This window comes from Ctenopharyngodon idella, chromosome 23 (genome assembly GCF_019924925.1).
Source record: "Ctenopharyngodon idella isolate HZGC_01 chromosome 23, HZGC01, whole genome shotgun sequence".
Lineage (NCBI taxonomy): Eukaryota > Metazoa > Chordata > Actinopteri > Cypriniformes > Xenocyprididae > Ctenopharyngodon > Ctenopharyngodon idella.
The window spans coordinates 9,821,432-9,848,672 of record NC_067242.1 but is presented as its reverse complement, the minus strand read 5'-3'; the positions used below and the strand labels follow the sequence as shown (position 1 = coordinate 9,848,672).

The window sequence follows — 27,241 nt, the reverse complement described above, 5'->3', positions numbered from 1 at the left end:
TGAGCTTCCCGAATGTGGCCTTGTGTTCCCAGAGCTCCCTTAACCCAACAATCCAGCATGTGTGATTCTGTTATAAACATGTTTTGTGCTCTTATCATCATTGTCATATTTAAAAGGATTTGTGCTCTTTACCTGACAGGATTAAGGATTATGATACATTAAAATGTATCCCCATATACATGCATACTGATAGTGTGATTTCCTGTCTGTTGAACACCTCCACTTTGGGTATTGGATTCAAAAGGACGCTGTTTAACTGGTGTTGAATGGGTGTATATACTGTATACATACATATATATATATATATATATATATATACACATACATACATACATACATATATATATATATATAGTGTGTGTGTGGATAGATAGGTAGGTAGATAGATAGATAGATAGATTATAGAGCTTAAAACATCTCACACTAGAGCTGCTGCTGTTGAAGCAGGTAAACTAAAGCTTATATCAGCGCTTTTCTTTCCCTGTCCTGCTGCTGCTCATGCAGTGAAACCCCTCCTCCTTCCCATCAGGTATTGCTTCAACCCCCCTCTTCAGGTACTTTCCGGAATGCCAATTTATTGTCCCTGTGCCATTCCGTGATTGTACAAATTCATTCTGCTTCCAATTAATTAGGACGAAAGAATACCGGAGCGAAAAACTCCTGAGCACGGGATTAATTGAAGTCAGCCACTGACACGCGGCATTTCTCAAAATAACTCGGAATGTCACATTCTGATGAGTGAAATAATTGGATGTAAGGACTTGAGGTAAACAAATGGTGGAATGGATATCACAACATTTCCATGGAAACTACATGACAAAAGCAGGACAGGTTGCCAAAACAGAGAGTCGCGAAGCCGTTTTCCGCTCTAAGGCTTTTATGTCCACCATCATCAAGCTAATTGCTGTATCTGTGAGCTAATGTTCCCATTCAGACGTCCCTATAATAGCCCTTCACTGTGGCAGTCCGGAAAAGAGCGATTCGCAAAGACATCATTAGAGACAGGAAGGATACTTCATGACCTTTGTTTTCTTGATACCTTCAAGGCCACTTCATTTAATTCTTCTTGTATCTTATTGTTTATGTGTGTTTCTTCAACTATGGGTGCTTTTAACCCTGTGGATTTAAACTCTTCTAACACTTTTCATACTAGTTTCATTAATATGCACTAAAAATGCATAATAGTGTAAACCAACCAATGTAATTCTACACTACGCATCAAAATGACATTTTTAACATTCTTAGAATAAAGTGGCCAACTCTTTTGTCTTCCTCAGGTTAATTAGCTAGAATTGAATGTATCCTGAATACACACAATTTTTAAACTTTTTGCATAATTTGACAAAATTACAGTTTATTGTGATGGAAATTATAGCACAACTAAAATTTGGGTAAGAATTGATAAAGCATGTTTACACTCCAAAACCTTAAAGGGTTAGTTCACCTAAAAATGAAAATTCTGTCATTAATTACTCACCCTCATGTCGTTCCACACCCATAAGAGATATTTTTGATCAAATCCGATGACTCAGTGAGGCCTTCATTGACAGCAAGATAATTAACACTTTCAGATGCCCAGAAAGCTACTAAAGACATATTTAAAACAGTTCATGTGACTACAGTGGTTCAACATTAATGCTATGAAGCGACGAGAATACTTTTTGTGCGCCAAAAAAAAAAAAAAAAAGATGACTTTATTCAACAATATCTAGTGATGGGTGATTTCAAAACACTGCTTCATGAAGCTTTAAAGCTTTACGAATCTTTTGTTTCGAATCAGTTGTTCCCGGAGTGTGTATCAAACTGCCAAAGTCAAGTGAACCATTGAAATTTCAAAACATTACGAAACACTTATGATGTAACGAAGCCTCGTTTACTGAAATCACGTGACTTTGGCAGTTTGATACACGCTCCGAACCACTGATTCGAAACAAAAGATTTGTAAAGCTTCATGAAGCAGTGTTTTGAAATCGCCCATCATTAGATATTGTTGAATAAAGTCGTTATTTTGTTTTTTTGGCGCACAAAAAGTATTCTTGTCGCTTCATAACATAAAGGTTGAACCACTGTAGTCACATGAACTGTTTTAAATATGTCTTTATATTATTATATTGCTGTCAGTGGAGGCCTCAGTGAGCCATCGGATTTCATCAAAAATATCTCTTACAGGTGTGGAACGACATGAGTAATTAATGACAGAATTTTCATTTTTGGGTGAACTAACCCTTTAAGGGCAAGAATCATTTGTTTTATTTTTAATTCTAAAACCTTCAGCACCCCAAATCAAATGTGAATTATATGAATTTGCACTGCCACAAGAAAAATATCCCACTTTTGAAAGAAATCTTAAAAAGGTCCTAAACGAAATAAAACAATTAAATTATTTAGCACAAGGATTCTTAAATGAATTGCAAGTTAATAACCCACAATTCTGACTTTACAACATGCAATTTTGAGTTCATAACTAGTTCCATAACTAATTAACCTGTATCTTGTGAGTGCAAAATCCAAACCTCTTCAAATTTGGTACACATGAACAATAGCACATTCTTATGATGCATGCCAAATTTCATCAATTTTCAATGCTAGGGGGTGCTATAATTAAAGAAAATCGAAACTTTTAAACTGTGTTGACGTTTACCCTAATTGAACACTATCTAAAGCAGGGGTGTCCAAACTCAGTCCTGAAGGGGCCACTGTCCTGCAGAGTTTAGCTCCAACTTGCCTTAGCACACCTGCCTGGAAGTTTCTAGCCTATAGTAAGACCTTGATTAATTGGTTCAGGTGCGTTTAATTAGGGTTGGAGCTAAACTGTGCAGGACAGTGGCCCTCCAGGAGCAGGATTGGACACCCCTGATCTAAAGCATCAGCAGTATCTGTTCTTACAAATCATTTTCTCCATTCTGATAACTGCTTTTTGCTATAATACCTTTATCCTTTGCATAGTGGCTGTGTGTTCTGGAATCTTCTCTGGCCTCACAACCTGGACTCCTCCTGTCAGCGTCGTTGCTCCAGTTGCTCGCAAACATATGGCGCACAGCGCAGTTCAGAAGGAAGCAAAACATCCACTCTTGGAAATGCAGCCTCACTAATCACCGATGCCTAGTCGGGGTTCTCAGCGGCTGGTAAAGTGGCAGGTCTGCGAGTGTTTTGTCTGATCAGAGGAGCATGAAATTGGTCCAACTGAAACAAAGTGGAGATTAATTGGGCGTGGCTACACAATATTGTTCCGCCAAGTTTTAATATCCTCATTTAGGGGCTTTTAGCCTTGCTGAGCTTTAGAACGCGTTCGATACACACTTTAAAAAGACTAGATTTGGTTAAATGGCAAATGCTATGTAAGGTATTAAGTATTTATGGGTTTATTCTCTCGGTTCAACCTTCCCTCTGGAGTTCATTACAGTAACCACTTTATTACTTCCCGGTGACATCAGAAGTGCCCTTCTGCAGTTTAAAGTGCTCTTCTCTCTATGCATTCTGTCATTGTTGAGAGCTTTTGGTTGCCATAGTAACATTCTATGAAGTGAATTTTGTCAATGTTTCCTTCATTCAGTCTTTTTTTCTGTATTCAAACATGTTAAGTATTACTAAAGAGCCTTCATCCTGAACTAACTGATCAAACAAGGTTCATAGCTACTGTCAGTCAACTGTGGCCACAAAGTGTTCTGTTTATACAAGTCAGAAAGACTCTCAGGGAGATGATTATATTCATATATTCATAAAATGAAAATCTGACAAAAATTGCTGCCCTTGATTGATGCAATGAGCCACTCGTATCCTCAAAGCTCGCTCGTGGTGGAAAACGGAGGACGTCTGGCACTGCTTTTCAGTCATTTACTTTAAATCAGGTTTCAGCCTTCCCATGAGTCTCTTCCTCGAAAATGCAGGTGGGTGGAGGGTATGTCCTGATCTGTGTGATAAAGATGTATTTCATTATTTTGGTTTTCAAGCATTTCAAAGGGTTAGGAATTTTGAGGTTGGCGGTCTTGAAACTCACTCAGCCTTGGGTTATTTAGTCCTCGGGTTATTTAGTCCTCGCCAAGATAAAACACAACCAACGTATTCTTATTTATATGAGAGCAAGACATGTTAGTCTATTGCTAGAGCTTTCATTTTCATAAAAATTGGCGTTGTTAAGTATATGGAACGGTGTCAATCGCCAGTTGGCCGGTAATATTTTTATAAATTCTAGCAATGCAATGTTGTGAGAACATGAACGTGAACAAATGTGAACAACGCTCGGGACAGTTGATGGGCCAGTGCTGCGTCATCATGAAAGTTTAAGCCTTGCCAACTGAAATTTTCAAGGCGAAGACGCCGCGAAGGGGAACTCAATTCGTTACTCGCTGTATGGGTTTTCTGTGCGCAAACCGAAGCGCACGCCCAGAAATACGCATCTCAGACAGCGTGCGAATACTGAATTGAACTCTCTTTCATGTCTTCTTGTGCTTGAAAATGCCCATATTGGCGAGTATCCTTGTAAACATAGTCAGTCATGTCTTAAGTGAACATAAACAGTTGAGAAAGAAAACGTGTATCAGTATATTGGATCCGTGCATTCGCTCTTAAAGTGACAGCAGCCTAATATATACCTGCTGCCTAATATATATTTATGCCCGGTAAGTTTTCTTAAGTCACCAGTCAATGGCAGGTGTGGCAAATAGTTAGTTTTAGGCCCTGTATATGTATTCTTATTGTAGGAATAATTATGTTTTATTTATAATTTTCATTTCCTGCTTGGAATGAAACGAGCTGGCACATTCCACTGGGTGACATCTAGAGCTGTTTACCTTTTAAGAAGTTATTTTCATGCTAAACCACCCACATCATGCAATCATGAGTTCGTTTAATGACATTTTAAGAACAATATATGCACTGCATTCAGAGTCTCCAATCTTGCATCCTGTCATGGATGTTTTTTCAGAGACAGGGTTAAACTCTGAAAAGCAGGTGGCCGTTCATTCACTGACCTGCCACACCGCTGCACTGAAACTGCAGTCGTGACCTACTTAGTGGCAACTGGCAGTTTTCCAGCTCTCAAATTAGCATGTCAGATAGGATCATGGTCCTCTGACTGATCCACTGCTAATTGACACCAATAATGATTGAAATATTTTAGAAGGAAGACAGAATGAAAATGCCTGTTTAGGACAATCCCCCCATATGGAGTTTAGATGCAAACAAATCTCATCTACACACTCAGCAGCTGTTGTTACCTTAAAGGGGACATATCCTAAAAATCAAGATCATCTTTGCTCTGTAAAAGGAAATAAGCACAATACTAATTACTGAAACAAAACTGCAAATTTTATTTCTTTCAGTCCGTTAAGAAAGCATTTGACATGCAAACAGTTTGACTAATTATAACAGATGTTATGTAATGAAGTCTTAAAGTGCCCCTATGATGCTTTTTCGGACATTACCTTTCATGTAGCATGTAATATAGCTGTTTCGGTAAAGTTTCAAAGATCAAAGTGCCTGATAAATGGAGTTATTGTCTCCCAAAAGAAAGAACTGATTCTGAAATACCTAAAACAAGTCGTCAGTAGTTCGTTCCAGTCTTACTTCCAGTCTATGGTCTTGATTGGCTGTACACGAACAACGACCCGCCCTCTTTGACCCGCCCTCAAACACTGTAGTTGTAGCTGAGGCCTGGAAGTGTTTGGTTCATGTTGCCGACATGTTGAGAAGACGCTGTTTTCTGAGCTGTGAAAGCAAATCCACTTTGCGTGCCCTTCCGGTCACCGTGATTTTGCCATATTTTGTTGATCCTGGGACAACATTCCTGCCCGAAAATGTAGTCCTAACCCGGCCCATATCTTATCCCTAAAATCAGAGGAAAATGGTGAATAATACTAATGTAGAAGCACCTAACCATAGTTGTAAGCCTAAACTTGACATAAACTGTAAACTTTTCCCCCAAATCTGAGGGATGATTGGAATGTTGTTTTAGGATCATTAAAGATGTTGATCCAGGTACATGTTGTACTTGGTGATATCATGTTCACCCTTCCAAAGGATGATGACTCGGGCTCTAATTGATCCGGTAATGAAGCTTCGAAGCTTTACGAATCTTTTGTTTCGAATCAATGGTTCGGAGCACCAAAATCAGTTTGATACGCGCTCCAAACCACTGATTCAAAACAAAAGATTTGTAAAGCTTTGAAGCTTCATGAAGCAGTGTTTTGAAATCGCCCATCACTAGATATTGTTGAATAAAGTCGCTATTTTGTTTTGGGGGTTTTTGGCGCACAAAAAGTATTGTCCTCGCTTTATAATATTAAGGTTGAACCAAATGAACTGTTTTAAAAATGTCTTAGGTAGCTTTCTGGGCATTGAAAAAGGAAATTATCTTGATCTAGCATATCTGCAGGCCTCACAGAGCCATTGGATTTTATCAAAAATAACTTAATTTGTGTTCTGAAGATGAGCGAAGGTCTTACGGGTGTGGAACGATATGAGGGTGAGTAATAAATGACATAATTTTCTTTTTTGGGTGAACCCTTTAAAATAGCATAATAGTAGCACTTTAAAGGAATAGCTCTCAAAAAAAAAAAAAGAAAAATCATCATTTACTCGCCCTCATGTCGTTCCAAAGCTGTATGACTTTATTTCTTCTGTGGAGCACAAAAGTAGATGGTTTGAACAATGTTTATGCTGCTATTTTGTGACAAAAACATAGTAACCAGGCTGTCAAGCTTTAAAATGACAAACAAGCTCATAAAGATGAACGCACCATAAAAATGGTCCATATGACTGTATTCCAAGTCTTCTAAAGTCAGGAACATTATGCACATAAATCTATAACATCCACTGCAGCTCTCAAATCTCATTTGTGCTTGTGCATATTCAAAACTCACAGCACAATTGGTGATGAGACCCCAGTTGGTTTACTGAAGTCAAACATAGTGCATATTCATTTAATCAAGCACCATGTACAATTTGCACAAATTTTGTATTCCACATATGTCAAACAACATGAGTATCGTCAGGATAAGTAAATAAGTAGCTAAATTATTATTTGGGGGGCTATTTTAGTTGATATTAATGCTACGTGTTGATAAATATCAGCCCAGTCAGATACAATGAGTGGCTTAACTAGCATACGATCATTAGTGAAGAAAATTTAAACAGATTTTTTTAATTGCAGTCTCAGTTCATTTAGTGTAACACGCCGTGAGTGGAGGAGATGGTAATCAGGCTACATTGAAAAATTAAGCTGTCATCTCAGGGGGGATCTTGGACCATTTCTGATACTGGAAAGGAAAAAAAGCAAATTATAATTTGGATGTTGGTGATTTTTATCTTGCAGGTTTTATTGCAGTCTAGCAGGTGACCTGAGAAACACTGTACAAGCCCGTGGAGACTGGGAGCGTATTGAAAGCATACATATTAATTAATTCTGCAAAGCATGACACATGCAGCACAGGATTTTCACTAATTAATTGTTTCAGCTGCATTGTCAAGCGTGTTCGCTCGGCAATTCCCAGTGGGATTCAAAGAAAGCATATAGCGCTTGGTCCTTAAGACCGGCTTTACTGAGCAGACAGCTACAAGTTTGCACAATATTATTCTCCTTGTTCTTCTAAACCAATTTACACAGCAGCAGAATGTTGAACGCTTGCACGTATTTCAGAGAGACCAGTTAGGAACATCTATCTATTAAAACATGATTTAATTAAACATCTCTTTCATGAAACATACGATGAGCACAGGAATGAAGGGAAAAATACATTTCATTTCTTTCCTGAACAACACACAATGAACTTTTACACAGAAATGTCTCCTTGTTCACTGCCCCAAATTTCATTTTGTTTTTCTTTTTTTGTGACCTGAAGACACTCATTCACTCAAAATGATAGACACTGCGCAAGTAAACAAACTTGCCGTTGAGAAAGAATCTGAATTAATTAGGTTTGTTTTATACACCAGTGGGTCTTTTCCCATACTGCAATGAGGCTTGAGAGAGACATTTAATTAAAGAAAAGATTAACTGTTTTTATTATTCATACCAGTTCGGTGGCATCTGTGTGAATTGAATTTCATATTCATATGCCACAAGAGAGGGAAGCTTAATATAGACTAATAAATGATCTTTTTTGCAGGCTTCTATAAACACAAGGTGTTGATTATTTTATATATATCATTGCAATGTGAAGATGTGCCACCATAGCTGCTTTGAACAACACTGCCGGTAATTTAAAGCTGTTATGTGTCTGGAACATGGAAAAGATGTACATTTTGTCATTATTTACTCATCTTCATGTTGTTCTATCTGTTATGGTGTTATTTTGTACATGGAACACAAGAATCTTCACATAGATCTTTTCCATACAACCTCAAAAAGCATAAAAAATACCATAAAAGTGGTTCATGTCACTTATTTGCTATATTTACAACAGTTTTTTTGTGTTAGACCAAATTTAAGTTGTTATTATTAGGGGCCAAGCACCGAAGGTGCGTTGGCACCTATTGTATCCGTTGGCTTTCTTCTTCTTCTGCTCTGGAAGTCTATGGCAGCCCATAGAACTGCTTGCGGGAAAGTTATGAAATTTGGCTCTAAGGCTCGATCTCTAAGATTTATTGTATTCAGACCAAATTTGGTGCATGTCATCACAAGCATGACCTAAGGTTTTACATGCTGCGTTTCAGCGCAGCACCACCTACTGGTCCGGAGATACGAAAATTGCTATTTTTGCTTATAACTTCTGAACGTTTTGTCCAAAAATCATAAAAGTGGTCTCGTTAGTTTGAGTTGAATGATATGCAATTTTCCCATATCAGCCATTTTGGGCGTCGGCCATTTTGAATTTTGTAGTAATATGCTGTATTTTACAAACGCATGAACGTATCATTACGAAACTTGGTATGGGTCATCGGCACGATGCCCTGAAGGAGTCTGAAAAGTTTTGGACCAGCACTTGGTGGCGCTATAATTGAACAAAACTTGAAATTGGCACTAAATGCAGTACCGTTGGTCTGACTGACTTCAAAATTAACATGCAGTGTCTTTGTCTCAGTTGCTATCATAGTCCATTATGACATTGTTGGTCTGCTGGTAGCTTCCTTGTTTGCTTCTGTTGTGCTTGGCCCCTTAACTGGTGCTTGCAGCTATATTTGTTATTATTATATCTATCATATTAATGCTTAATTTAACAATTACTTTTAAAAAAAAAAAGGCATAAGTGCTTTACAAAGTCAAATTTCAATACCAATTAACCTGTTGGACGTTCTGTCTGCAAGAGCAATAATAACCAAAAAGGGACAGAGCTTAGAAAAAGGTAAACTGAAGCAGGTAAACAAGTTCAAACTCATCTAGATTTGCTTTGCTCTTTGCAGTTGCTTTTTAACCATGAATCACATGTTGTGTTTGTGAGTGCCAAATAATACAAATCTATTGCTACTGAAACTCAAAATGCCACAATATCAGATCAACTGTAACTGCATATATTCAAGAAGTGTTTTATCCACTCACTTTACTGCTGTTCTCCATCATTAGCTGGCATTCACAGGAGGATGTTTGCATAGCTCAGAAGACATCAAGAATTCTGTTGCATCTCTTGTAGGTGACAAGAATTTTTTTTTTTTTTTTGGTTACTTAAAAGAACTCCACATCACAGCACAAATACTTTCATGATGTTTTGTATCTTGCAGTCACACTGCGACATGCGCATTTTTAATTGTGCCATTGAAACAAATGTGCACAATTTAATTCCTCACTGGCTGAAGTTTGAGTACATCATGGACTCTGTTGTGGGCAACAGCAGAATGAGTTGATTTTAATTGGTTTCACTTTTTGTCAGCAAAAGAAAGACCCAACATTTGAAGAGTAGCAGCACAAAATCACCCATTCTCTTTCATTCTGCACCTGAGCAGACAGCCAGGGGAAAAAAAATGAGGGATTAAATGCAAAAACCTTTATCGTTAGCTTCAAAGAGCAGATAAATATGAAAGTTTCTCCCTTTTTTCCCCCCATTTAGGTCTCTTTGAAGGTGGCATTTGATGTTCAAATAATTATTCCTAATCAGACAATCCTCCATTCAAAGCAGTGCACTACATTTCTTAATTTTGACTTAGTTGTCAGCGCACATTTAATTTGAATTTAATCTCGTTATCAGTTCTGTGTAGTTTTTTGCTGGATATTACACATTTATCTACCTGCGTAAATGCTGAACAAATACCTAAAGTTTTAGTTTAGAAGATAAACTCCAAACTCAAAGTTAGACTCAAAGAGATTTTAGTGTTGCTGCTTAAAAGGTGAAATCAGGGCATAAAATGAACACTTGTCAAGCGGCAAACAAGAGTAAAAATTGGAGTTGGCGAGTAGCTAATCGCCGGTAACAATTTTATGAATTCTAACAATATAATGTTGTGAGAATGTGAACATAAACAAACATGAATGATGCTCGGGACAGTTGACAGTCACTAAAATTTAAGCCAATTTAAATATTCAAGCGCAAGAAGATGCTGAAGGGAACTCAATTCATTACTCGCACACTGTTTGGGAAGTTTAAACATCCGAAGACAGTGTGCGAATACTAAATTGAGCTCTCTTACACATTTTCTTGTGCTTGAATGGACAAATTCACACAAAATTAAGTCAAAAATGTCCGTCTCGGTGAGTATCCAAGTAAACATAGTCAGTTATGTCTTAAATGATCCGTACATTTTGCCTTAAAGTGACAGCAGCTCAATATACCTGCTGCTGTCTGCATTTTTAATGTTAAAAAACACTAACTCTAACACTAATCCTGAAAAATTGTATCATGGATTCCACAAAAATACTAAGCAGCTGTTGTCAACATTGATAAGAATGTTTCTTGAGACTCAAATCAGCAAATTAGAATGATTTCTGTGACACTAAAAACTGTAAAATTCAGTCACTTGCAATTTAAATGTCATTAATGTTAAACAAAAGGCTGGAGCATCGCTTTAGGAGCTCGACTGACTCATCTTACCTGTCTAAGGCAACTGAGGCCGTTCGTGACATACCGTCTGCTTTTTCCTGTCCTGGAGACTGGGTCAGACCAGGAGTTCCTGTTTTAAGAAAGATGTTTGTGAGTGTGCAAAGAAAAATGGAGGTAAAATGACCGCAATTCAAAGTTACATTTTGTACCAAGTATATTATTCACATGCTACTGTTTAAATCAAACATAAAATCCATCAAACCACAAGGTAAAGAAAGAAACATTGACGTCTAGATGCACTGGCATCACGGCAGACTACACATATATCGTGAAACATGCATGCATAAACATGACCTCTTTAATAGTGGCTTGTTTACCTTCCATCTGACAGGCGTCGAGAACACAAGACACATCCTTTCAGCCAGCTGTCAAACTATTTCTCTGCTGTCAAAATCATATTATAATCTCACCACGCGACGCTAGGAAACAATGCCGCCTTTTGAAAGGATGAGGACGCATGCAGAAGCTCTAAATATAACTCTGAAGCAGATACATCTAATAACCTCCACGGGTTGTAAGAGCACTTGAAACAAATTGGTTCCTTCCCTTCCTGCACATATCCAATCTTCTGCTCATGAATAAAGAAGTTCTTGATTTCCAGACTTGATGTTTTTAAGGAGAAGACAAGTCAAACGTTGAAAGCCAATCTGATCTCAAAGTTTTGACGAGTGAAAATCAAATCAATCCGTGGATCAAACTCCAGCTGTGTCATAGGTTTTCAACTAGCAAAACAAAGTTATAGCAAATTGAAAAGGATCTCTTGCTCAACTATTTCAGTTATTTTCGCTACTTTGCTACGGTCGGCTGAGACTCCAATTCTCAGAGCTGAAGGCATCAAAGCGGCTCTCCGCTAACATCTCTGATGTTTAAACTAGAAGATCCTTAGCTTTGCTTTTCTTCATTTGGACCAGGTTCAGATGGCATATAATCTCTGTCATTTCAGTTTCTCCTCTGATTTCAATGCAGAAAACAGAATATTTCATTCAGTTAATTGTTCTGTGGTGTCTGCTAAGGCAGTCATTACTATTGCACTATTGAACCTTTAGTTTATTCAACTGCATCATTTGTGATACGGACATGAATGATACATCAAATTGTGCAGCTTTTGAGGAGCCTGATGATTTTGTTATGAAGACTTATACTTATTTTCACTTGGTGGAGCAAAACAAATCTCGTAGACTTGAAGGATGGATTCAAGACTTGCCAATTTGGGCCATTACCACCTGGAACACTCTAGTAACCACATAGAAACAATTTTCAGAAAATGTAAAAATCTAGTTTTGTTCTATAATATACAGGCTGTCTTTATTATTTTTTTCTTCAGAATTGCGAGAGTTAAACACAATTGTGAGTTATAAAGTCAGAATTGCGAGATATAGTCGCAATTCTGACTTTTCTCGCAATTGCGAATTTTTATCACGCAATTCTGACTTTATATTTCACAATTCTGACTTTTTTTCTCAGAATTGCGATATATAAACTCGCAATTACATCTTATAAAGTCAGAATTGCGAGTTACAAAGTCAGAATTGTGAGATATAAACTACTATATTTATAATGTCTAATTGTGAGGGAAAAAAGACTGACCTTTTTTTTCAGAATTGCAAGTTTATATCTCACAATTCTGACTTTATAACTCGCAATTGCATGTTATAAAGTCGATATCGTTGAAGTCAGAATTGCGAGATATAAACTTGCAATTCTGAGAAAAAAAATTCAGAATTGTAAGTTTATATCTCGCAATTCTGACTTTATAAGATGCCGTGAAATAAAAAAAAATGTAATTGCAACTTTATCTCTCAATTCTGACTTTATAACTCACAATTCTGACTTTATAACTCGCAATTCTGACTTTATAACTCACAATTCTGACTTTATAACTCGCAATTCTGACTTTATAACTCACAATTCTGACTTTATAACACAATTCTGACTTCATAACACAATTCTGACTTTATAACTCACAATTCTGACTTCACAATTCACAATTGTGAGTTTGTATCTTGCAATTCTGTGAAAGTCAGAATTTTGAGATATAAACTCACAATTGCAAGAAAAAAAGTCAGAATTGTGAGATAAAAAGTCGCAAATTATGTTTTTATTTTATTTTTTTATGACGGAAACAAGCTTCCATAATAAGTATTTATAATAATCTAATTACTGGCAAAATTTTCTTTTGCATTCTAAGCATTAATTTCTGCATCACTCCCTTACAAAGAGTGAGGAAAATCCTATTTTCCATGGTGCGACACTTTACTCAACAAATTTATTCTATCATTTCTTCATGACGTAAAAATAGGCATGAAACAGAATTGTGAAAGTCTTTTTTTCCCTATTGTGACTATATATTTCCCTATATCTGAGTGAAACGGCTTCTCGAACAAGAAATAATGTAGGACGGGGCTTGATTTTGCCCATGGGAAATTGATTTGATGGTTGTGGTTTGCTATTGGTCAATCTCATGTGAGTGACAGCGTGAACCTGCCCTTGCGCCAGTAAACATCATCAGAGAAGAGAAGAGATGTCGCTGCAAGAGGGAGGGGAAGTTATTTTGATTAAAGATTATGAATTTTGGCTTCATAGTGACTTTAAGCAAAGGTCATTAGTAAGGTAATTTAGATTTTAATCTAAACAGTCATAATTTGCTATTAGCTGCATGAGTGCACATCACATCTTGCATGCTCCATGTTAGAAATTGTCTGTTATTTCTGATCTCCGTGTCACAGTTTAGCCGAGCTGGGACACGGAGACATCATCTTCACAGTGAATGAACGTAGATGTCAAAGCCAGATTGAGTTGAGATTTGAGAGTTGATGGCTTTATAGAGCGTGTGAAGGCTGCAAGCTTCAAGCCTTGCAGTTGATAAAGATTTTAAATGAATCAGGACTAAAGGAGAAAGGAGCAATGGATGATGGGAAGTTGAAGGTCATGACAAAGTTGTGTATTTTTTATCCTGCTTAGTCTATAATACATTATATATATATATATATATATATATATATATATATATATATATATATATATATATATATATATATATATATATACATACACTGTATGTAAATTGATCATTGCTACATATGTATATAAACCTTAGTAATCTATATGATCCTCTTATGACTCGACCATTATATTACATATAATCAGCTTCCCACATACAGGCTTTATGTCAAAGTAAACGTGAATAATATTGAACGACTGTTAATGGTTTGTCTACGTGCATGAGTCAATGGCTTTTATATGAAAGGAAATACAGCACGTCCTTCCACAGTCTGTGTGCTTCCTTTCCCTGCTGAGACTCAGATGACTTCAGGAAAAACAACTCAACCCAACTCATTGTGTTATACTGAAGATACCGAAGAGCCGCAGGTTTTAAAGTAGTTGTAAATGAATTCAGCATGCTGGTGGTCCGGCATGTTTTCAAAAAGCTATTGGACGGACGTCACATTTAGTGTCCCTGCAGAGGATGCAATGGAGCGAATGTGGTTAAACTGGAGATTTGAATGAAAGCGCAGAACTCGAGACTCCCTACAGTGCTTTTATTTTACTTTGAAAATAGTTTGATTTACTTTTACTTCATATTTTCATATACTGATAGTGGAATACAAATATTTCCCTATGGGCAGGTTAGAAGTCCATTATTGTAGGCAGAAGCCCTGCTGAGAGGAGTACAAACAGTACATAATAAATGCCCCGAGCGTTCAGTCCGAATGAGCCACATTATTCCACTTTTTTATTATTCCTCCTAATGAATATGGATCTTGCTTTTCATAATATAGCCAAATGTGAATCAGGAGCAGCACATGAAATAGCCCGGTTAGTCATATGTAGTTCTACCAGTGTTTTAACACTGAGCTCAAAGCAAAAAGTGGTTGAGGATTTAAATGCAACTTTAATATTAATCAAAACAATGAACATGCATACTTCCTTGCTACACAGTAAGCAAACAGCAGCATGCCATATGAGTAGAATGAACAAATACTAAACATTCATACATAAAAGTAATAAGTGAACAATACCTTGGTGACCAACTGCATCCACTGAGATTTTAACGCATGGACTTTGCTATCCCATAATGCCAGCTGAGGATTCAAAAAGTCCAAATTCAAACTTTAAATTTCAGACTTTAAATTGAATTCATTGTTCCAAACCTACACTACCAGTCAAAAGTTTGGAAACATTACTATTTGTAATGTTTTTGACCGAAGTCTCTTATGCTCATTAAGGCTGCATTTATTTCATAATAAATACAGAAAAACAATAATATTGTGAAATATTATTACAATTTAAAATTATGGTTTTCTATTTTAATATACTTTAAAATATAATTTATTTCTGTGATGCAAAGCTGAATTTTCAGCATCATTACTCCAGTCTTCAGTGTCACATGATCCTTCAGAAATCAGTCTAATATGCTGATTTGATACTCAGTTATTATCAATGTTGAAAACAGTTGTGTTGCTTAATATTTTTTGGGAACCTGTGATACTTTTTGATGAATAAAAGGTTAAAAAGAACAGCATTTATTCAAAATATAAATCTTTTCTAACAATATAAATCTTTACTATCACTTTTTATCAATTTAACACATCCGTGCTGAATAAAAGTATTAATTTCTTTCAAAAAAAAGAATGAAAAAAAATTACTGACCCCAAACTTTTGAACGGAGAGTGTATATTGTTACAAAAGATTTCTATTTTAAACAAATGCTGATATTTTTTAACTTTTTATTCATCAAAGAATCCTGAAAAAGTATCACAGGTTATAAAATAATATTAAGCAGCACAACTGTTTCCAGCATTGATAATAAATCAGCATATTAGAATGATTTCTGAAGGATCATGTGACACTGAAGACTGGAGTAATGATGCTGACAATTCAGCTTTGCATCACAGAAATAAATTAGATTTTAAAGTATATTAAAACAGAAAAAAATCATTTTAAATTGTAATAATATTTCACAATATTATTGTTTTTTCTGTATTTATTATGAAATAAATGCAGCCTTAATGAGCATAAAAGACTTCGTTCAAAAACATTAAAAATAGTTAAAAACTTTTGACTGGTAGTGTATATGACTTTTTTTTTTCTGTGAAACACAAAAGGAGACATTCTGAAGAATGTTCATGCTGCTCTTGTTCATATAAAAGCACAGTGAACAGCTGTCAACCTTCAAAAAAAAAGTCAAACGCTTCATGAACATCATAAGTTTTCCATATGATTGTTCATAAGTCTTCTGAAACCATATAATATCTTGGTGTGAAAAGCAGACTGAAATTTAAGTCGATATTCAGTGAAAAACTGCACATGAAACATAATTCCTCACACAAAGTAATACATATTTAGCTAATTTAATCATGCATCCAATTTCAGCAGATTTTCCCCATGATCTTAGTACAAAATCTAAAAAAAAAAAAAGTGCACAGATTCCACACAGGCATACTAAGAATTGCACTTTCGCTGAGAGCCATTTGACTTCTGACTTGTAGAAAAAAAACTTCTGTGTGGAATTAAACAGACAACACTGAATTACTATGAACTGACATCATTTTCCAGCTAATGTGCGGGATTCACTGAGAATTTAATTAATTGCAATTAAATCCAAATGCTTGAGAATATTGGGCACTTTTATTTAAAAGGAACAGAAAATTGCAGCATAATGAACGCTATTCGCAAACTGTCCTCCATTAGATTTGTTAATTACTGTACGCTCTATCCTGCTTCCATCTGCTTGAGAGTGTGTTAAGGAAGTTGCTTTATTCTTGTCCAAATGCAATTAGACTGCAGCTCTACACACGAGAACCATGTAGCGCAAGTCTCCCTCTAGTCCATCACAGGGCGCGAGAGTACGAATGACAATTAACTTGAATTGTGTAAGCGACAAACATGGGAATCCTGGACTGCTGGAGGAATTTGTTTAGCAGTGATTAATGGATATTCTGAATTCTTGATTACTTGTGTTTATTCAAGATTTAGTTAACATATCAAAAGTTGCTCATAACTTTTGCTTGTTGGGAAGAGGTGATTATTATCTATTATTATTATTATTTTCTAAGTTATATATTTCTTACAGTTTTTGACTGGTAGATGATAAAACTAGCAGAAACATCCCATATACTTAAATTGAAGGAAAAATCATGGACATTTGTGGGTGGGCTATTTGAATTTGCAACACATAGCAACTATTGACCACATAGCAACGCCTTAGCAACCACACAAAAACCCTAGCATCGTGGTTGCATGGGCAAACACCTCTTACATTTTCTTCAGGAAAAAAAAAAAAAAAATGGTACTGCTCTGAACCTAATTAACTTTCACAAAAAGTTTTTTAAAACAAATATCCGAATGTCTGACTGTGATAAATGGAGTAATTAGGGCACAAGGAATTTTTCTAATAAATTTTAAATAAATTTAAATGTGTTTTTAATGGCATTAACTCTGCACTGAGAGGGCTGAAATAAATGAAAGTTTTGATCAGCCAGCAAAGGTTTCAGCAATCACCGCCTCATTCAAGTTCCCTGGTTTGTTGAACTTTACTGTCAGAGTAATGAAACTAAACGAAGCATGAATTCATTTAATCTGCCCTGATACCCATCATCTGATGTGCACTTGCGCACACACACACACACACACACACACACTGCTGCATTATTGGCCCATTTGCGATGATGATTCTTTATGGTGTAATATAAATATCCTCATCATAGTAAGCAATTAATTTCTGGAAAGTGTTCAAATGCATCTTCCATTAGCAGTATGCGTGTTCATTTTCCTGTATTCTTTATTTAAATCACATACAGTATGCTATTTACAAAATAATTAATTCGATATAGTGGCACGCATGCTTAAATATATAGATGGGTTAAAGTTTGTGTAATGTTAAAATACTTTGCATTTCCAATGCACAGACATTTTGAGCAAATATAAGGGGAAAAAAATAACTACAGAACTCAAAATGCAAACATTTTTTAAATAAATACATTTGAGTTGTGCGACCAGTTTGGGGCGGGACTAACTGCTTGGCTGACCAATGGGGAGCGTTCAGGAAACCTTTTGAATTACGAACTTTTAAATTGCATGTGTAAAACAGAAAAAAAAAATCTGGGTTTGAATCCCAGCTGTCACAACACCAAAGTTATGACTACGATACCTGACTGAACCATTTTGAACCAAAAAGTAATTGAATAATAGATGACAGAACATGAAAATTCTTTGTTTTATTTTATTTATTTATTTTGAATATTATGTTTTTATTTTGGCATTAAGACAACGTAGAACAGTACAAAAAGACAATGACAAGAAAGAGGGAAAAAAAATACATTTTTGAATGATTTTACAACCTTGAATTACATCAGTTCCTTCAGTTTTATTCATATTTTCTATAATGTTATACATTTCTAGGCCAGTGGACGAGGGCAATATGGTGATCATGCAAGTAATAAATGGATCAAACCTTTAAACTGTTATCCTTGACATTTGATAGATATTTAAGAAAGGGTTCCCAGGTGGCCTCGAAGCCAGCAATGTTACCAGAGAGGTTGTGTCTGAGTCTCTCCAAATGCAAAGTGGTGGAAAGTTCAGAGAGCCAAGATTTAAAAAGTGGTTTTGATGCCTTTTTCCATAGACAAAGGATGATTTTTTTAGCTACCACCATTCCATATTGGACAGCTTTTTGAATTTGATGGCTGATGCCATGAAGAGAGTCAGACCAGCCGAAAACAGCAATTGCTGGGTCAGGGGAGAGATCACAAGAATATGCCTCAGAGTAGAATGTGAAAATTTCGCTCCAAAACTCAAAAAGTTTCGGACAGAACCAAAAGAGATGTCCCAGAGAGCCCTCGGCAGATTCACACTTGTTACAGGTAGAGGAGATTGAGGGGTAGAATTTGTTAAGCTTAACCCTAGAAGAATGAAGCCTATGTACTACTTTATATTGAATTAGTTGGTGCCTTGAATTAATAGAACATGTATTTATGACCTTGATAGACTCTAACCAGTCTTCGTCAGTTATCAGAATACCTAAATCCTTTTCCCAGGAATCTTTCAGATGTAAGGTAGATATGTTGAGCTGACTAGTGAAGACAGCCATAAAATGGGAAATCAAATTAGGGGCATCAGGAGAGGCAGAAAGTAAATTATATATCTCATTTTCGTCTGTAGTTGAAAGTGTGAGAAATTCTTTGTTTTATTTATTAATTAAACAAAATGCAATAGAGATGTTTGCAACATTGATAAAAGGCTCAAGCCAAATTAAAGTTATTACTGCCCTCAACTGCCTTAAACCCCAATGGTGAAAAAAGTTTGCTTGACACAAAATAAAACACACTCATTCAAAGTCTATTTGAGGGCATGAGCATCATGTAGACTAATTATGTCATCAAACACATTCATTAACCTGTCGTTTAGGGGTGGGCGATTCGATACAATATATGCGCCACGCATTATGTAATCATGTTGGAAAGGTCATGTGCGACATAGGCGGAAGTACCGTGGTAGGGCAAAAAACTCCATCTCATTTTCTCCTCCAACTTCAAAATCGTCCGACATGTTGTTTTACCTTTTTTTGTAAAGGGCGTTTGACGTAGTCTTTGCGCGGTCGCTTTGTAGACATTGGATCAGTACTTCCGTCTACGTCACGCCGTGACCTTTCTAACATGATTACGTAATGCGCGAGGCATCGCAGAGTAGTGCAAGACAATAATTTCTGGTTAAAAAGTATATAATTTGTTAATTTTTTTTAGAAAATGACTGATTGTTTTGCTAGATAAGGCCCTTATTCCTCATCTGGGATCGTGTAGAGCCCTTTGAAGCTGCAGTGAAACTGCAATTTGGACCTTCAAACCATTGGTCCCCATTGAAGTCCACTATATGGAGAAAAATCTTGGAATGTTTTCCCCAAAAACCTTAATTTCTTTTCGACTGAAGAAAGATCTTGGACGACATAGGGGTCATCCAAGGAATTTTTAGGAAATTTTAATTCTAAAGTGAACTAATCCTTTAACTACTATGTACTTACTTCAACAAATAAGTACAATGTATTTATTGTGTTCATGTTGTATTGCAAAACATTTTTGCTGCTACTGAAGTGGGATAGGTTATGGTTTGGTGGTATGTTTAAGTTTAAGGGTGGGTTAAGGTGTAAGGGAAGGCTCAACAGGGTAATTTTAGATTTAATTACAACACTTAATTAAAGGCAGTTATTTTTTAAAATATAAAATACAATGAAAAAACATGTACACAATACTGTATCAAATGATTCAATTAAATGCAAGTACATAGTAGTTAAAGACAGAAGTGGTCTTTTTTGTAGCTTTTAACACTTAACTCTTTTTAACATCAAGCATGTCACGATTTTTCAGTCATGCATGTTTCTTTATTGCTCTAAAGTGTCAATATCTTAAAGCAGTGCTGCTCCCCTATTCCGATATATACACACTAGCTCAAATGAGAGGACAAAATGTTTGGCATGCACAGTGAGCCTACAGGGAGTGGAAGCAGCACACTGCACACAATGCAACACAGGAAATACGGCTCTTATTAAAACGCTGTCATTCTTAAAGTATTGGTACTAATAAAATTTTTTATCATTTAGTACTGGAATATCGCTCAACAACACTATCTCAGCAGTGACTTTAGAGTACAACGTGCATCTGAAAACAAGTACAATTTAAGAAATGTATCCGTGTCGGCGCCGATAGCCTGTTGGGCAGCACCAAAATAGCGCCGTTGCACTTTGGGCGACCCGAGTTCGAGTCCCGGCTCGTGGACTTTTCCCAATCAGTTCCCCCTCTCTCTCTCTCTCTCTCCCACTTCGCTTTCTGTCTGCTTACTGTCCTATAATAATAAAGGCAAAAACTAAATGTATCTGTCAACTTCCCACATGGGATATGCATCTCTATGCTCTCCAACTCTTCAATAAAACAAGGACCAATTTCACTTGAGGTAGAATATTCTTTTCCTTTTCTGAACTCTAAATGAGTTTTGTACGTACTGAGCTGTTGTATGTCCAGCAGGCTACGTCTGAGCCTTTTTCCTTCATTAGAGTTTTCCTTTAATCCTTAATTACAGAGAAAGGGCGACAGAGGAGGAGGACTGTGGACACACTCGCTGCGGCAGCGAGACCAGGTTAGATCCAGACGATCTGTTTTAATTGGATTATAACTGACAGTGAGACGATCAATGCGGGAATTATCACGGTTTCATCAAACCCTCCATTTCCCCACAAATCCAATTTGAGTCTGATGCCTCACATTTCGGCTACAATAACAAAGATTTATCATGTGTAGCAAAGTCTAAAATTAACTTTTTTTGCAAGCTGGGCACCAAACGGAGAAAGCATATGGAATGTTTCTCTCAGTGATACATAACGGCACATATTGTGATAAACGGGATACTGACAAGCGCAGGGCACATATTTGTCTACATTAGCGTAGCGCTCTCCTCATTGAGCCGCATGCATGCGACGTCTTTACACGGTAACTGCTGACCTCCTATACCAGCACTTATGCTAATACAATCATTAGTTTCACTGCTATCACGCAGGTATAAGCGTGACAGTTTGAAGGAGAGTCCACATTAGAGTCTGGCAGAGGCTCAACAGGGGAACGAAGGGGCACTCATTGGCCAATACATCTCTATAAGCTGGGGAAATTGAAAACTCTACTACCACTGGGAGCGACGTTGGGTTATTTCCCGATGGAGCAGCCGCCCTCAGCTGGGCCGACGAGCAGAAAAACGCATATCTCTATTCGTACTGGGACTTATTACCATCTACAAGAGGTGAAATGGAAATTCACTTGAACAAAGACCTGGCGAGGCATTATAGGTGACACTCATTTCACCAACTACATATTACCCATGAGCGCTGATGGATTCAGTCCGCCTGAAAATGTCAGGATTTCCAAAATTAGACTCATGGGTCACTTCAGTCATTTGGAGAAGATCCCAAATTTGATTAGGACTCGGCCTTTGTCATGCAGTCTGAGAAAGACTGTATATCAAACAATAAAAGAAGAGATTTATCCACACACTAAATTTAACTATAAAATTCACTGAATAAACACATTCATTCTACTGCACTCTAAAAAGTAATTCAGGGGACTTGTTACCACAACTTAAATAAATGCATGGTTGCGAAGTTAAAAATTCTAATTTACTGTTTTAGTTAAACCTTTTAAGTTGCTAACATTATTTTGTAGAGTTCTGTTGACATAATAATGTTGATCATTACATCAACTTAATATCGTCTATAATTTAAACTCAAATTACTGTGTTAATTGGCTTTTTTTTAAAAAATGAGGTTATAGTAACTTAATGAAATTGTCTTGATAACTTTAGAAATTAGGCAGTGGATTTCTAGTTCCCAGCATGCTTTGCATAGGACTGGATAAGGAGAATAAATTTTGAAATTAAGTGTTAATTTATTAGTTTTTAGTGAAGGGAAAGACCTGTTAGTGTTTAAAGCTGTTATGTTTGACATTTAAAAGAGTTTCTGTAATGCTGAAGTTTTTTTGGGTACCATTGTGCTGAAGAGTAGACATGTGAAGGTAAACACTACATTGACTCTATAAGCAATGACTGCGCTAATGCCAGTGACAAGTAATATCTTACTTTTTCATTAAATATACATGTTAAATAAGTTATGTTAGCATGTGCTATGATAGATATTGATTTAAACTGAAATAGATCAGATTAATTGGTTCCAGGGCTACAACTAGTTGGAGTGACTTAATTTTTTGAGTAATCAACTTAAAAATGTGTGTTTATGCTACAAATTATTAAGTTCCTCTAACTCAATGTAGCTTGTTGGTTGAACATAAATACACTTAAAGTTGTCATAACTCAAAAAAAAAAAAAAGATGCAAAGGGACAGTTCTTCCAAAAATTAATATCATCTCTCATCATTTACTCGAGTCATTTCAAACCTGTATGACTTACTCGTCAAAACAGACGAGACATTTAACAGAATGTTTGCCCTGCTCTCTTTCATACAACAAGAGTGAATGAGGACCAAGAACCATCAAGCTACAAAAAAGACCAAAAAAGTAACATAAAAGCACAATAAAACAGTATCTTTACAAGTATAAACTTTGCCAATATATTTGACTCATTTGTATCCATTTGTTTTAATATCTCTTAAGAACTTTTAGAAGAAACATTTATAGTATAAACTGAACGATTGGTATGTCAAATAATTTTGTCTTGAATGAGAAATTGAGTTCATACTAAAACCTGATCTTTGATTGGAAAGTTTTAGTTTGAGACATTTGTTGAGATCTCTTCTGAAACGTGAGATTACTGAAAAATCCCAAAAGTCTGATATTAATGATAAATAGCCTACTTTTTGCTCTCCATTTCATCTCATTGCTGTCTAGGACAAACAACTGAGTAATTATAGAGATCTCATTCGAGATATTGCTTTCACCAGTGGTTTAAAACTGAATAAAACCTTCTTTGGATGGACAACAAGCACATCTCCTTGTATAAACTCATCCTGGAAAGCATGTTTGTGATTTTAAACAAGAGGCTACAGTTTTTTGGTGTGGCTATCTGAAGGAGGCAGGGCTCCAAACCACAAAATCGATATTTTTAGCAGTCCTTAAAGATCTAATTATGTATGATTCTATTTCTGTGAGATTTCAGGCATCATTCAGAGTTGGAACAGGCTGTAAGTACAGTGTCAGGAACAGTTCTTCCAGAAATGCAGTATGTAAAACCACCTGTTTGTGTCTTGAGCCGTTCAGCAGTTCGGGACTAAACTGATCACACCACCCACACATCCATCTATCTCCATGGTGATAAGACCCATTGGTCCCAGGTGGGGTTGATGATGAACATTGTTGTGGCTGATCTGAAGAGGATATTCAGACATAGCTCTCTGGTACACACAACCTCTGTTTTAAAAACTCATTTTCTCTCTATCATACGATCAACATTAAACCAAAATTGAACCAGTTTACATTCTAAACACACATTCCTGGTCTTACTTTGAATGACTCATCAATACATGTTGCAAGGGGCACAGAATTAAGTAGGGACGCTAGGAACATACCAATTTCCATCAACTACTGAATTGTCCCGAGCAAAAATTTTGATCAAACAATGAAAATATGTGTTGTTAGATGTTTCTGTGAATTAGACTGCGCGAACCAAAAGTAACACTGCCCACCGAATGAAGAAGGGTTGGCTCTCCACAGAACATAAAATATTATTTTTTTTGTGTGTGTGTGTTCGCATTTAAGAGGAAAAAACAACGTTACGGACGTGACCGCTCTGCAACCGGCACAGAAGACTGCTTTAAAACCTTCATAGAGACCTCAAGCGATTGAGACATTGATTTTCCTTCTAACAGAACTGCTTGCTAAAATACATGAACAAATATTAATGTTTATCATAAAGCAGTTTAAAATCACAGGATTTCCCCACAGTCAGGTGAACAGATTGGCACTACTGTCACTCACAATCATGTCAGTTTTGCTTTGTCTAAATGATCACGCGGTTTTCAGCTAGAGTCTTGAGTCAAAATGATCACATTTTATTTCATGTCAAAATTATTGCAATATTATTATTATTATTTTGTCAGCTTGATCGTGGGATTATGATCAATAGGCTATTCATGTTTTAACAAACAGGTAAAACCGTGACATCCCGAGGTAAGTGTCCTATGAGACACAATGCTCTTCTGTAAGTTGTACTGTATCATATAGGCCTACCTTCTGATGTTCATATTTCGTTCTGTAACTGGCAAAGAGGAAGAGAAGATCGGTTCATGTGCGCTTGATCCGCCGCTTACACTGAGGCGCTGCAGTAACGAATTTTGCTATAAAATCGACTGAATTTGAAAGCTGACACGTTTTTTCGGATTAAAACAAACAAAGCACAGATTATTGCGATTATTGGATATGTTCTGATAGATAAGCCTGAAACTTTTTTTTTTTTTTACTTTTCTATTAAAGATAAGAATTCAACTTTAATAGCACTTCCATTTGTACAAAATTGCCTCGTTTCAAGATCACAGCAATATAAAGAAGCAAAGTCATATGCATATGATTTAATATGAAGCTTCACGTCCATAACGCGTATTATGGTTGTTCAGAGCAAAGTAGTGAGATGATTTGTTGATCCTAATAAGCATAAACATAATTTAGCTTTGTATATTAAGTTTAAAGTTATTTGTATTTATTATTGTTATATGACATAAACTTTAAAACATAATCTTTAAAAAGTCACGGACATGACAGAGCACTGAAGCATCGTGACCTCTTAATTCTAGCCCATATAAATTCAACAGGCAGTGCTGTTATGACAAAATGAGTGTTTTTATTTCTCAGGCATGCCTCCATCTCTCTGCACAATGCTTACTGTTAAAATACAGTTTAAAAAAAGGGGGTCTTTGATCCTTTTTTTTGAAAGCATGAAGAATGGTTGGTTGAAAATTTAATTTAAGCATTGTTGCTTACCTCATATGTTGTGGATAAACAAGGCAATTTTCTTAAAATTTCTGTTAGAGCACATTAATACAGCATATTACAGACCTAAATGGACAACTTAAAAAGGGTTCTGTTCTTTTAGTAAAAACTTTTTTTTTTTCATGGTATGTTATGTTCCCACAAATATCAAAATCAAACCTACACTCTAAAAAATGATGGGTTAAAAATAACCCAAGTTGGGATAAATATGGACAAACCCAGTGATCAGGTTGTTTTAACCCACCAGCTGGGTTAAATGTTTGACCTAACCTGCTGGGTACTTTTATTTAACTCAATTATTGTTTAAAAATTACTGTATTGCTTGCCTAAAATGAACCCAAAATAGGTTGGAAATTAAAATGTATCAATATGTTTAATAAATGAACATTTATTAATAAGTTTAATAAATAATTAAATAATAAACATTTATTAAATTGCTTATTAATAAATGCTCACCTTTTGATTATTACCTCTAGTAATTATGTATCTGATTTTTAATATCCAACCTATTTTGGGTTCATTTTAAAGCCAGCCATACAGTAATTTTTAATCATTATTTGAGTTTAATAAAACTACCCAACAGGTTGGGTCAAACATTTAACCCAACCGCTGGGTTTGTCCATATTTAACCCATCTTGGGTTGTTTTTAACCCAGCATTTTTAGAGTGATACGCTCTCAAGAAAACAATGTATTTAACACTGTATTTAAATCAAGTATTGTAGTAAATGTAGTAAATTTACTTTTGTAAATATTCTGTAAAAAGCATCCAATTGAATGCAAATATATAATGACATCCATCTAAAATGACCATAGAATGGACGCAAAGGAAATCTATCAGCAAAGTGCACACAGTTTTATCAGCCAATACTGATAAACTTCAAAAATAATCCAGTTTATAAGCTGGCAAATAAAATATATAATATAACAAGCATACACGTGCATTTCTTTAAGACATTTTAATGCACACACAACTATACAAAACCAGATTTGTCACTGCTAAAGCCCACTGTAAAATAAATAAATAAATAAATCCAAAACTTCCATAGTGTGAATTATCATTCACTGTAATCTACAATCATGGTTCTGTGCTCAGTGACAGCAGACTCCCCCACCTTCCTCTACAGAGCATCCTGGGAACCGAATGTATGTTTAGTATGGGCAGAAATGAGCTCATAAAATGTGCAGTCATTGTCTAATAGCTTCACTCCCAGACAAACAACCGGAGACAAACAACAGACATCAAGCAGGCTGATGAACTACCCACACCACTCAGATTTCCTGCAGGCCATCCACTGTTTATGGACAGAACATCAAAACAGGCTTAGAATAAAGATCACATGACTTGAGGGACTTTGGATCATCATGGCTACGACAACATTTGTGATTAACTCGCATTCCATCTGAATAAACGCAAGACTGCATTTATTTTTCAAGTAAAATGATATTTTTTTCAGGACGTTCATTACTTTGAAGGCAGTCGGAAAAATATGATTTTGCCCCCCACACACATTTTCTAATAGTTTCTGCACCCCTGCTGACAAAAGCAGATAATTAGAAGATTTTATGACAGAAATGCTCTATATTGTCAGTGTGGTGTGACTAAATGACATTTCTGTGAGGGTTTTGAAAGCTGTTTTGCACACCAAAGCCAAATTGTATTTTATAATGAGAGTGCATCACAGGTTGAATACAAGAAAAAGCTCCTATTCAGGCTATAACAGGATATCAAAGCACATGACACAATCCCAAAGCCTTCATTTAAAACAATAGTCTTCGGAGAACAAAGAATATGACTTCTAGGGGTA

The 27,241-nt window shown here is 36.1% G+C and overlaps 1 long non-coding RNA gene across 3 annotated transcripts in view; it reads right to left on the bottom strand.

Annotated features, from left to right (window-relative positions):
- The window catches only part of LOC127505935 (uncharacterized), a 70,263-nt gene that overhangs the window by 13,630 nt on the left and 29,392 nt on the right, over positions 1-27,241 (bottom strand). For 2 of the 3 annotated variants that reach the window (XR_007927848.1, XR_007927850.1), the window contains exons 1-4: positions 11,285-11,659; positions 10,959-11,037; positions 5,530-5,826; positions 2,930-3,910 (exon numbers count right to left, since the gene is read on the bottom strand). This is a non-coding gene — a long non-coding RNA (uncharacterized LOC127505935). Of the gene's footprint in view, positions 1-2,929; positions 3,911-5,529; positions 5,827-10,958; positions 11,038-11,284; positions 11,660-27,241 lie in introns of those variants that run through there. The other variant, XR_007927849.1, reaches the window with a different exon arrangement.